Source organism: Lagopus muta, chromosome 15 (genome assembly GCF_023343835.1).
Source record: "Lagopus muta isolate bLagMut1 chromosome 15, bLagMut1 primary, whole genome shotgun sequence".
Taxonomy (NCBI): Eukaryota; Metazoa; Chordata; class Aves; order Galliformes; family Phasianidae; genus Lagopus; species Lagopus muta.
The window spans coordinates 7,380,558-7,393,902 of record NC_064447.1 but is presented as its reverse complement, the minus strand read 5'-3'; positions in this window follow the sequence as shown (position 1 = coordinate 7,393,902).

Sequence of the window (13,345 nt, the reverse complement as noted above, 5' to 3'; positions counted from 1 at the left end):
TGGAGTCCTGTAGAGAAGCTGAAACTGCAATGTGGATTGGTCCCATAGAGCCCTGTGGCATCCATTACACACTGGCAGATTGTCCCCTCTCTGCCACAGCAACCCCAAGCCAGAAGCAGGAGCTGTGAACTTTAAAATACGTGAACCCTATCCTGCAGTGCCAAAGCCTTTCCATGCATCTCAAGCAAATGGAAGCTTTTTCCTCCAGATATAAAATGGTCTCTAAGCACTATAGCAACCAAAATTCAGCTTTGCATCATCCTAATAGCAGTTTTTAAGCACTTCTTAACAAGATCAATTCATCTCAAAGAAAGTGACAAGGTTTTGAGCCCAGTCACTAACAGCAGGCATGCCATGAACACGTTGCTTATTTCTACTTGCTGCTCATTTGAATCTGCCTTTCATTGCCTGTTTGACTTTGGTGCTCTCATCTCCTCTGTAGAGGAGCTCTGTAGAGCTTTTTAGCACCTGATATTTTCTCCCTGCAGAGGTGTACCACAGCCCTATGGCTGCCTGGTTTTCCTTGTGACAGCCTAAATACTGAGCACCTTAATCTCTAGGTGTCATGCAATGGCAGTGTGCAATGGCAGTTCATCGTGGAAGGGAATCTCACGTTAAAAATGAGAATGCCAAGAGAGGAGGGAGGAGTTAATGCCTCTGTAATGCATTAAGGTGGGCCAGGCATCTCATGATTTGCATTCATGCTAACAACTTGCCTTGTAAATAATCTTTAATAGAGCAGGGCAAAGCACAGCATTCGCTTGACTGGCAGGCAGCCAATTGTTGTATTGGCTGACAAACATGAAATAGTGCAGTAAGCAATGCAAGTAGATCACCACTGTCTGGATTTATGCACTCGCATGGAGTGAGTCTTTTATTTGTGTGACAATTGGGATGACAGAATTGAATGAGAGAGTTCAGTTCCTTAACAATTAAGGATTAGTGGTGGATAAATATAGAAACATGCTGCTCATGTGGGTGTTCCTGGATTGTAGAAGGGATATGCAAAATGAGAAAAGAGATAAAGCAGTGCAGGTTTGTCATCCACTGGCTTGTTGCTGCCCTACCCAAGGAGATACCTAGTTGCAGCTTCCTTAACAATAATTGTGCTTAAACAAGGAACATGTCTGTCTTGGCTAATTTGTGTTTAGTTCATTTTTTTAAAGTAAAATAATAGTTGCAGTATTGAATGTGTATTTTTGATACGTGGATATCAGGTAGGAATACAAATTACCTTTCTCTTCCTCTTCTTACAGATCAATATTCTAGATACAAACATTTACTAAAATGTCCTCCATCTTCCAGGTATCTTGAGGACAGCTGGGAAATGGAGGAAGTCTGTTCCTATTAGTAATTTTCAGAAACTTGGTCAGCCATTTTTGTTAGGAATGGTAGAGATTTCAAGTTGTGTGCCACCTATTTTAGGTTTGAGGGTGCAAGACAAAGGTTACACTTAAAAAGTTTCCAGGACTGAGATGTGCCCCTGTTTTGCTGAGAGCAATACCCGTGGATCCTGCCCTTGCACTCAGCAAATTGAGTTAATTCTAAGAATTGAGCAAACTATTACAAATGCTAATTGATGAGCAGTAATAGGCTATTTTTGCGATGAAACAAGAGAATATAGAAGATCTTTCCCTCTCGTTCACTCTCATCTTTTCCTTTGGCTTCCACTCCCTCATTGGCTTTCCTGTGCTTGTCCTTGTGCTCTCACGGCCTCCAGTATCTTACTGAAGGATAGGAAGGGAGCTTCCTAGAAGCTGCCAAAAGCTGCTACTGCAGCGAGGTCTAGTAACCACATTCAGTGAGGATTCTCCGGAAATATGCCTTTAAAAAAATAACGGGTAAGCAAGATTGCAGAGAAAGACGAAGTTAAGGCCAAATTAATCACACCAGTAGGCTTTTCATGGAATACTAAATATTTATGTTCGTTGTTAGCACGGGCATCGCATTATGCACCATTTGTCTTAATATAAATATCCAAGTGCCTGGCATGGCATTACTCACGATGTATAAGCTGCCAGAGCGTGTCGCTGTAAATCACTCATACTGTTGCAATCTCAGTAATTAATGGATAAGTTAAGTAAATAAATAAATAATTAAAAAAAGACTTTTATTCCTGAGTCAGGAGCAATTTTATATACTATCAAGCTGGTCACGGAGTGAGACCCTAACAAAGTTCCCCAGCTAGTTTTATGTGGTCTTTCACTCTTGCAGTCTTTTAATACTGTCTTGAAAGATGCTTTTTGTATGTTTTCCTAAAACATCTTTGTAGTTTAAGATGACATATCCGTCACACAGACAATGAAGTCTATGTTTTTAGATCCTCAGGGAAAATTTCTTCTGCAACAGTAACAGCAGCCCTTGTTGCCACTATTCTTTACTTGGGGCAGGTGATATTTCAGAGATTAACTTTGAGTCTGTCCTTCCCGTGCATCCCAAAACCTACAGTGGGGCAGTCCATAAAGAGCACTTAAGTGATGGCCAATGACACGTTCTTATTGCCTGGGGATTAGTATGGCTTGGCAAGGCAAATTTGTTTCTTCAGGAAAGCAAAGGAACTAACCTATGTGGTGCAGTGGTGGGGTGTAGAACAGCTGAGCACAGGATGTAATAAAATGGCCAGCTATGCACACACAGCAGTAACATTTTGCTTCTACACCAGTTACCACTTCTCAAGGCTCTATTAGCACCTGGAACCATAGGATCTGTCCTCTTTCTGCGAGGGGTCTTCCTGCCCCACTTGTCCATGTGGGATTATGCCCATGTGCACACTAACTCCCAACTCCATGGTTTGTTTGTTTCCACCAGATAGCTTTAAAAAATCTTCTTCGTTAAATATTCTGTATTTAGTTGCCAAGCCTCCTATATTTTTGGTCTGTGTATATTTTCTTTTTTGAAAGTATTATGCTGTTAGAGTTGATTTAAACACCTACTGAATATCTCTTGGTTTTTGTTTATAAGCAGATTCTTTGCTGTGCTCCCATAATGTGAGTTTTCTCTCCTCGAACTCGTGTGATACAAAATACCAGCACAGGGACATGGGTGCACAGCTCTGCTCTTTCCTGGTCTGTGGGCATCTGGTGTGAGTGCTCTCCCTTCCCCAGCTAGGATTTCTGTGTGTGTGAAGCTGAAGTAAATTTGACTATAAAAGGTCACAAAACACTGGGATAATCTATTTCATATCTATAATTAGAGCTTAGAAGAAAGGATCTTGTGGAAGCACTGGCAATCCCGGAGAAGCTAATTAAAACTCAAATATGAGTATAGTAACTCTCTCCAGGAGAAAGAAAAAAAGAATCATATCATTGCGTTGACAAAAGAAGGCTTTCAACCTCAACTCAAACACTCTTTGTCTTCTAACTGCACAGCTTTCACCTGAGTCTGATTTAGTTGTGAGTTAAATTAACTACTGGGGCTTCTGTTAAAGAAAAAATAGCTAGAGGTTTATGTTTTTTTATGATTTAAAGAAGAGAAAGTATGTTATTTCTACTAGCAGCCCAAGTATCTGCTCCTTTCCTCAGGTGTGTATCAGGGGTGCACTCACAACATTTACAAAGTCACATCAGTGCAAGTGAGGGAAGAACAAAGCTTTGATAGGGTAAGTCTTCCTGTGAGTATGCAGCTTGACCTGGATGGGAAATGCTGTGACTTTGTGCTCAGCTCTCCGAATTGCAGGCCAGTCAAGTCTCAGCCCAGTGAAGTATTTACGCACATACCTGACTTGACATCTAGAAATCATCTGGAAGATACTGGTATTCAGCTCAGACGTGAGCCTGCTTTTTGATTGGGCCTGGGATACATCAGGACTTAATTATCTTCCAGGGCTTTTTTATTTTGACAAAAGTAAGGGTCAGTATGCTCCAAGTTTTCCATTTCTTCATGGCCAGTATTCCCTCTGCCACCACTCTACAGCTGACATGTTTGACATTAGAATGTGAAAATCTGCAGGAGAACCTAACTTAAAGTGCAGTTTCTTGAAGTATGAGTTGTATGAATTTTCAGAATGCTTGAAATTCAGACTGGGTTCTGTTTTGCAGCTATACCCTCCTCTTCAGTTCAGTGAACCAAAGCAAAATCCAGTCCGTCTATAAACTTTCCGCTTAGAAACCTTATAGAAGTTTTGGAGTTGCTGCTTGTATTCAGTTTAGTTTATGAAATCTGGAGGAAGCAGGTTGTGTTGGATAAAAACTGAGAAAGATGTACTTGTTGATTCCAAGTTCAGCTAATCTCTAGCTTTGTCTAAAATGAGCAGAAGGGCTGCAAAACTGTAAAGAGCATGGTGTGCTTAGGAAATGGGTGAGTTAGGGTTGGGAGAATTTCTGAGGCAGATAGACTTGGGGATGGTTGAGGAGGGGGCAGAGCATAACAGAAAAGCACTGACTTTTTAATTCACTTCCTAGAGCATCCTGCTTCAGCTTTGAACTTTAAAGTGTGTACATCCAAAAGACTCTCAACTGAATGATTATCTTCTGCAGGTCTTTCAATATACCTGCTTCTGCATTAAAATAATTAGACCTAATGGCATTGAGATTGATAGTATCATGTCTGGGGTTACTAACACAACATGTTTTGTCATCTTTTCCTGCAGTTTCCTTTATGTGTATATGAGCATCAATGTTTCTTCTGTTGCTCATCCATAAATTTAGACTCAATTTCCTGCCCTAGAGCCTCTGACCATGCAATAGTGATTCTAACTTTATCCTTAGGATGAGATATTAAATATTCTGGGATTGGCATCACCTTGGAAGAAATGCATAAAGTATGCACATTACGAAGGGTGACCACAGAGGGAGTTTGGCTTTCAGCCATTCCTTCCTCACTGTCACCTCAGATGAGAGGAGAGGAGTGCCAGACTGTAATCTTCCACGGCTCCTTGGGGAACAAGGTCTGAGCCATCAGAAGCTGCAGTAGGAAGCAGTCCCAGGTTGTGTCAGGCAGGGTTAGTTTAGGTATCTGGTAGAATTTCTCCATGGCTATAGTGGTAAAGCATTGGAATGAGCTGCTCAGGGAAGTGGAACTATTTAAGGGGTATGTGGAGATCACACTAAGGGACAGGGATTAGTGATAGGACTTGGTAGGTTGGCAGTTGGACTTGGTGATATTGAAGGCTTTTTCCAACCGCAGATTCTGTGGTTCTGTAATGGGCTCTGCCACAGGGGCCGGATTTGGTAGAAATTCAGGTACAGTGTCTGCCACCGTTACCTCCACAGAGGTCCCTTGCAGCAAGCCAGATGTTGCCTTCAAATACTCTGAGGAGTCTGAAGCTAATCATTTTGCTTTGTTTCATTAGCTCAGCTGTAATGTAGCAGAGCTAATGCAGTCATATCCCAGTTAAGGTACCAAGCAGCTTTAGCTGCTTATCTGCCATGGAAAGAACCACAATCACTTTTGCGATGAAAATTAAATGTGGAAATCATTCCCTTTTCCTTTTTGGAATATTACTGTGTGATTAAATAGGCTTAAGAACATTAAAGAGTAATGACATGAAGTTGCATGCATCATTATTTTAAAGGAGATTGAATGAAAATATACTATCTGTTCCAGCCCTTGCCTAATCCTCAGTTTAATAGAGATTTGTAAGGGCCATGATGCGCATACATCTTAATAATGAAGTAGAGTTTTCAGTCTCTAAAATGGGAATTTCTGTATCTTTGCTATGAATGAAGTAAGCATAAAAGACACTGAGGATCTTGTTTTCTTAATCACAGTCAGGCAGAAGTTTTTCTGTTAAATGGCATAGTTAAACCTGGAGAAATTAAAACCAAAATAATGGCAGAACATCAGATTCTTTGCTCTCAGCAACAATTAGTACAGCAGCTGGTCATAAACACTGCTTCTGTAGCTACCTCCACTCTTCAGTCTCTCATGAGTGCATTGCCTTGGTTTGACCACATTATAGCTGCTTGGGATGGTTTCCCTGCTTTACAGGCAGAGAGTAAGCACAGGAGGACAAAGGAGTAGGGGTCATCTCCCACTCCTAAACTGTGTGTGGTTGCACAGGGAGCTAAGAGTGGGTCTGCAAAGTCTGCAGCCAGCACGTAGTCAAGCATCAGGCAGCCTGCAGTTCCCTGAGACCACAGGTCTGGGTTCGAAGGGGGAGGTTTCTCTTTCAGATATTGCATTTCACATTTATTTTGCTTGAGGAGTAGAACTAGATTATATCAGTGGGAAATTCTCATGTCTGAGTTGCCCTCTTTCAAAACAAGGATTGAAATGGAAGAGAAGAAATTGTCAAGTAGCTGGAGCACATATTCAGAATGAAATATTCATACGAGGAGGAAATGGGCTCTGTGTTTAATAAGAAAGAGATTGTACAGTGTGATAGCAATTATGTACTTTCAAATATTGTGCTTTTCTTCAAATCTAGGTTATAAATCCAAAATGTATAATTAACGATCCCATAAATAATGCATTTCTAATTTTAAAACATGAAATAAACTCCCCTTGCATATTTCTTATGGGATATTCCTTTGAGAGAAATCTTCTGGCACCGACTCTTATCACAAGAAGCAAAGAATAGACAAAGAGGTTGAAATCTATATTAGATTCATTGGAATGCTCCTGTTTGGAAAATGCAAAGTATTTTGTTTTTGTAGATCCCAACTTCCCTTTTATTAAAAAACAAAAAAACTGCAGGGTGAAAGTACAGAAGTACAGAGTTGGCTCTGAAAACCTGTGATGGATGCAATTGTGCTTCTTTCAGTCTCTGTCTCAGAATCTGGACCCATTCAGGTTTGACTGCTTCATAAAACAGTTTGGTGGGCCCAGAGTCATTTGCAGTAGACCAGGTGGCCATTGTACAGGAACTGCCCATCCAGGCAACTCTGAATTAGAACTAGTTATTAAGCCTTAATCCAAACAGTCATTCTGTTTAGATTCTGCCTTGATGAGGTAATACCTTTATTTTAAATACCAAAAGCAATGCTCACCTGCTGTTTGGGCTGCTGTGTGAGTTTCTGGTGCTGTTCCTTCTGCTGTGGAGTGCATGTAAGGGCCAGTCTTGCTGTGATGGTTCACAGTAATGTGTGCATGTTGCAGTACAGGAATTTGGGTGGGATATGGTGACTTCAGCATTCATATTATTGAGGTATGGCTAACAGAATGGTAAACAATAATTCATTTTGGTTAAAATGAGAAATTGCAAAATTGCACCTGAAATGTCTGTATTCACTTTTTCAGTCATCCCTGCCTTAGCTTTTTCTCTTGGAAGTAGGAATTACATTATAATGCTCAAGCAAACCATGAAAACTTCTTTTCAAAACCCTCTCTGAAGGACTCGGTGACTTTTAAGAAAGAAATAGAGGTTACCATTTCAGTAATATAATGTGAATGTACTGATAAAAATGATAAAATGAAACTGAGGGAAGTTGCTGAATAACTTCTCAAGAGGTGAAGATTTTCAGTGCACATATGAGAAGACAATAAATAGGCAGAGGAGGCAAAGTTCACTGAACTTAGTTTTGTTATATACTTAGCTCCATATTAACCCCAGTGTATTGAGTAACACATACATAATACAATCATTCACAAAACAGAGCTACAGAACAAAGAGGTCAATGGTGCAGTAATTAGCACTAAGAAGTGGAGGCAGGAGCAGGAAGGATGGAGGGCCAGAGGACTTGGAGGTGGCCCTGGAAAGGGAAGCAGAGTCTCTCGCAGCTCCGCTCCCAGCACAGAGATCTGTCCATTTCCCTCCTGGATGCGAGCACTGTAGGCTCTGGAGCTCTGTCTGGGTGCTGGCTCGCAGCAGCTTCCATCAGAGCTGAATGTTCCACTTAATGTAGCCTGGGTGGCTTGAGGGCTTGGGGTCTCTAACTGGATTAGCTCTTATTTTTCTTCTTATGTAGCCCTTAAATTAAATACCTTTGGTAGGAAGTAGGTAGATCTTCCTATTGATACATTTGGTTAGGTTATTTTCGGAGAAGCTGCACGAAGTTGCACTATATTCTGCTTTTTGAAGAAGCAGGAAGTATGTTACTTTCACTGTGGTAACAGGAAGCTTCATGATTAGCCAAAGAGTAGCCAGCATAGGTGCTTGAGAGCCAGCCAGCCTGAGAATGCTTTCTTTAAAGAGATGCTAAGAGGAAACGCTGCAGAGCTGTGCACTTCTCCAAACCGTACCTCATTTTAAAGAGTGGGTCTTCGGAAGCTGGATCACTGCTAACTCAGGAAAATGTCCTCAGAGTTACAAGGCAAAGACACCACTGTTCACACCTAAAGCACTCCTCAAGGATCTCACTTGTCTTTATCAAGCATCCATTTTTGACAGAAAAGGTATCCAGCTGAAATTATTTGTGGAAGAGAATGTAAATAAGAGTGCAACTGCTGAGGGTAAAGAGTTTCCTGCTTCTCTCTTATCCAGCAAGACAATTCTTTTGTCAGAGTGAGCAACTAACAGTGGATCCAATCAATGAGCCTTCTAACTACCAAGAGAGTAGAAGAATAAACACAAACTATTTGTTGTGTGGTAATGAAAGGAAATGAGTGTTCAGTTTCACGTTAGGAGCCAATTGGAGAACACTGATTGTATTGCTTGGGCACCATGCAAACAGATGCTGAGACAGACAGTACTACCTTGAAAAGTTTATCCTCTCCTAGGGAGCCAAGGGGATGGAAATATGCTTCAAGAGGTTAGCCATCAAAAAAGCTAACATACATGCCATGTAATCAAACACCCACTGGCTTATTCATTGATTGTTAGTCATTCACAGTTGACTCACAATGCCAGACAAACTTATTTTCATCATACTCCCTCATTTGTATTCACAGATACTAGACTGGCTTCTCAGAAAGGGAGATAAATGAGAAAGATAATACTGTGCTCCCAGCCAGCGTGCTCTTCAGAAGGATGTAATGCAGAAATCATGAATGCCCAGTGGCATCACAGCTGCAAACGATCTCCTAGCACATTGCTGAGAGAGCAGCCCTGCCAGCTCATTCTTTCCATTTGCTCTGCTTGGAATGTCAACATGTTGCAATGCCTTTTAACATATGCTGGGGAAATTAATCTTTGTTTTCATCCTTAAAATCATTTGCCATGTTGATAATGCAGTGACTTTTTTTTTTTAATAATATGAGACCATTTTTTTTCTCTACAGTTTCTTTACAAAATGAAGTAGAAAGAAAACATCAGTGTCTTTTTCTTTATTTTTCTGTATCCCTTTTTCTGTTCTTTATCCGAGTCCATGAATTACAAGGATGTGTAAGTGAGTGAAAAATTGAGAAAACACCTGGTATATGGATGGGGAGGGTAGAGGAAGGTGAAAGTGATGGTAAAAGAAGAATAATAACCGTTGTTACCCAGAGGAAGTTTCTGTTTGTTTTTGGGGCAGGAGGGTTTCATTACTCAGCAGATAACTTGATCTTTGCCTCTGTCAAAAGAGAATGAAAAGGCAAAAGAAAATGAAAATGTGTAAAATAAACGAATATAGATACTACGCTCATATGAAAGACAGATATAATCTCTCAGCACATCACTCCCACAGGGAAATGTGGATTATTTTTTAGTCTGGAGGCTTTCCTGTTTGTTTGTTTTCTTCTTTTTCCTCTGGCAAGAGTGGGCATTTTCAGAAGGATACTTTGCAGTGAGCTGAGCATTGTGTACTCCAAAAGTAGAAGATGGAAAAGGACAGCACAGTTCGAGAGGTCGATGTTGTGAGAGGTGGTACATTTGTTGGTCATTACTTACCTGTGCATTTTTATATTGGCCATCTCAGAGTAAGGAATATGAAAATATTTGGCCGTGAATTATGTCCCTCTTCACTTATTTCTGCTGATTAAAGGAACTTGATATAGCGGAGCATTTAAGTCAACATTGAAGCCTGCAAAAGTGTTCACAGATTGCATTACAGATGAAGAGTGAATCTTCAGTGTTTCCATGTATTGTGCACCATCACTACATACTGCATCGTGATTTCCAGAACAAGAAGAGAGCTGAGGAAGCTATTAGTTGGTTTCTTCAGATATGATAGTGCAAGTCATTTCTGCATAGCCATAAATCCTCCTGGCTGGGGTATTTCCCACTGTTTTGCTTCACCAGCTTTGTATGTGACTCCATCCAGGCATTTCGTAAGGCTAAGTGGCACATAGATGGCCAAGTGAACTACTATGGCAGCTAGGGTTTGCAAATCATGACAAAGTTAATGGATCATCAGAAAAACTGGTGTCTGCTGCTGGAAACATGGCATTTGGGTCTGCCTTCATGCATAGTTTTGCTGCTTGATAGTGTTTGAGATGGTGTAGGGAAAGGAGCAGCTAGCACACTTGTAATGTCCGCTGTGTTTCCCACCTTCCTTCCTGGGCTGTGTGATTTTGCAGCGAGTCAAACTCATTCTTTTGACAGGGTTATTTATACACTGGGTGACTCAGCTGCCTTCTGAGGGATGTCAGCTTTCTTGCTTGAGAAGCAAACTTTGTAGTGCCATTCATGTGTCATTTCGTCCTTAAATTATTCATCCCATGATGTAATTTCAATGTTGGAAGTGCTATAAACACCAAAACAGTGATGGAAGGAAAAAAAAAAAAAAAAAAAAAAAGTAGTAGAAATTGCTTTATGTTAATCATAACTTGAAAAATGGGCAAAATTGATTTGCTGTTTGTATTTTCCTTCCTCGTGCCATTAACATAAGGCCTTCTGCTGCAGGAGAATTAAGAACAGGGAGTCTACATTTCTTGCTGAACCTGAACTTCATTTTACATCTGCTGAGTTTTTGTCTCTGTACAATAATTTCAATGGCTTCTGTGAAATAGTTCCAAATTTATAATAACAATGAAAAGTCAGGATCAACTTCTCCTTTGTTGCCATGCATTATGAAACTCATTTCTTTTGTACAAGGCGCAGGTACAGCTTAATAAGATGTTCTTTTTCGCAGGGGCTGTTTGCTCGAGTGGGCAGGATTTTTGCTCAGAATAATGCTTGCATTGTACTGTTCAGTGAGAACCTGGATCCATACGTCTTTGTGTTGCCCCGCTTCACTGCAGGTCTGCTTGGCTGTGTTTGTCTTTCTCACTATCGATGTGACGTCCTTTTCCTGCATGTTTTCATTAGTATGCAGGAAGGCTTTCCCCACCTGTTCTTCTTTTTAATTTTTGTTGCTGGGAGAGTATTCCTCCTCGTGTCCTGTGGTCTTTTTTATTCTGAAACAGTAATTGTTTTGCATTTCCTCGAGGCACTGAGCCATTCCAGTGGTGGGAGATAATCTATTTTAGTGAGTTATGTGCATGAAAAGGCAGAGTATGTGGCTTTCATTTTAACCTTCACTGGTATTGGTTTTCACCTTCATTGCTATTGGTTTTCGCCTTTTTCAATCTTATTTTGCACTGTCTTTTTTAAAGCTAGTTTTCACTGATTTTTGTGGGCTTGGGTTTGTTTTTGCTGTGATATGGCTGAGTTTTAGCTGTTGTTAGAAGTTTGCATGCTTGCTCTGAAATTGTTCTCTTAATCCCACTAAATTCATCTTTATGAATTCAGAATCATCTTTATTCATATTGTCCTTGTTTTTAATTTAAACCAGAAAGCCCTTACCAACACCGCAGCACACTGAAATAAGCATTTAAGAATGTTTAAACTTGGTTATTTGGATGGTATGACGTGCTCATATACCAATGCTCAGAGTCTCTCGGCTGTAATATTTGTTGCTAGGAGAAAGAAAAGCCCTGCAAAGTCACCCTGGGTGCTGAGAATATGCTGTTCTTTGACTACAGGTACCAGTGTGTTTGATCTTCAGATTGATTTTGTGGAGACAGTGCACTCCTAAGGCAAGTTCCTAGTTGAGAAGGAGCTGATGGCTGCCGAGGATGCTTCTCCAACTCGCTTCAGGCTTTGGCCCACTGCTGTTCTGTTGCAGGTTCTCTGTGCCATGTGAATACAAATAATCACACATTCGATGAAGGTGGAATTTGTGAGAGAGGATGTTGTTCACAAGGAGGTGACCTACAGTTTTTGTGTGTGCAGGGGGTGAGATTATGCTTCAGACCTCAGTTCCTTTCTTGTCCTTTGCCTTTGAATTGGGTAAATGCTGCCCATGTGTGATGAGATTTCCTCTGCTGCTTGGGATGTGCTGAGGAACCTGTTTTTTTCTCAGGATTTGGTGTGCTGATGGCTCAGTTACCCCACAGGATGACAGTGCAGGTCCTGGTGCATTCAGCCCCTGCATGTGGCTGAAAGTGATACTGAGGCCAAGATGAGAAGGGCCATCTTGCTTGGATCAGTTTGATGTGAGAAAGACAGTTCAGATCTAATGTTTCACAGGTGGAAAGCCAAAAATTTTTGACAAGCTGAAAGCTCAGTGTGACTTCAGCTACACAGACACTCATGTCAAATAAGCAATTATACAGGAGTCAGACTTCTCCTGTGAATTTGTATCACAGTAGAAGAACATCAAGTGTAATTATGTTACATATCATTTTAAAGATGAAGCTCATATTCCAGGCTCCATTATCTTTCAGAGTCTTTGTAATATATCTGTAGAACACAACCTAAAAAGTTAGAGACAGGATTATCATTGATTTTTATTCGCAGCAAGAGAGGTTCAATTGACGATTGATGCTGTTGTTTCAGCTCTGTTTCTTTGAACTGCTTGTGTTAAATGTTGGTCTCTTGGCTCTGAAGATCAGCTGGTCACTGGGCATGTGGTGATGGTGTCTGCAGGGTGTTTGTATCAGAAGAATTTGCCAAGAGTTACTAAATGTTCTGTTCTGGGGATGTGCATTTTGCCACCCTGTCCACTAACACTGGCTGAAGGGAGGCACAACTGTGCAGTGGAATTACCTGTTCTCTTGTCAATCAGCTTCTATTGTCAGCAAGTTTTGGTATTAGATTGCATTCAGAATTAATATCCTTTTATATCAGAAGAAGCTGTTCAGATCTGTGATCTCAGCTTCCACTTGGAAAGCTTTTCATAGTGTTTTCAGGTGGAGATGGCAGCTCTGTGCGCAGGCACACGTTGTTCCTGAAGGTAATGGTATTCTGCACATGGGAGTTCCAGTCCAAGAAGTCTTGTTTCTGGAAGAATGTGAAATGCACACAGTGCTGCTCTGAGTCAATAGAATTAATCAGTTCTCTCAGCCTCCTTTATTCACTAATGTCTGTTCTTCTGAATTGTTTTCTTTTGCCAACACATGGAGTTTATCAGCTCAAGTGCGTCGTTTTGGGTTAGAAGCAGGGCTCTGTCTGTGTTCTCATCAGATCTTCCGCTTTTCAAAACTGAAAGTCTTTGAAGCTATTCTCTTCTAAAGTCCACTTCTTAAAAGAAATAACACATTATTAATTGCTGAAAAAATCGAATGACTTCTGAAATGTGTTAGAAAATAAGCTCTGAAAGTGGAGGCACTTGAGAGGAAAATC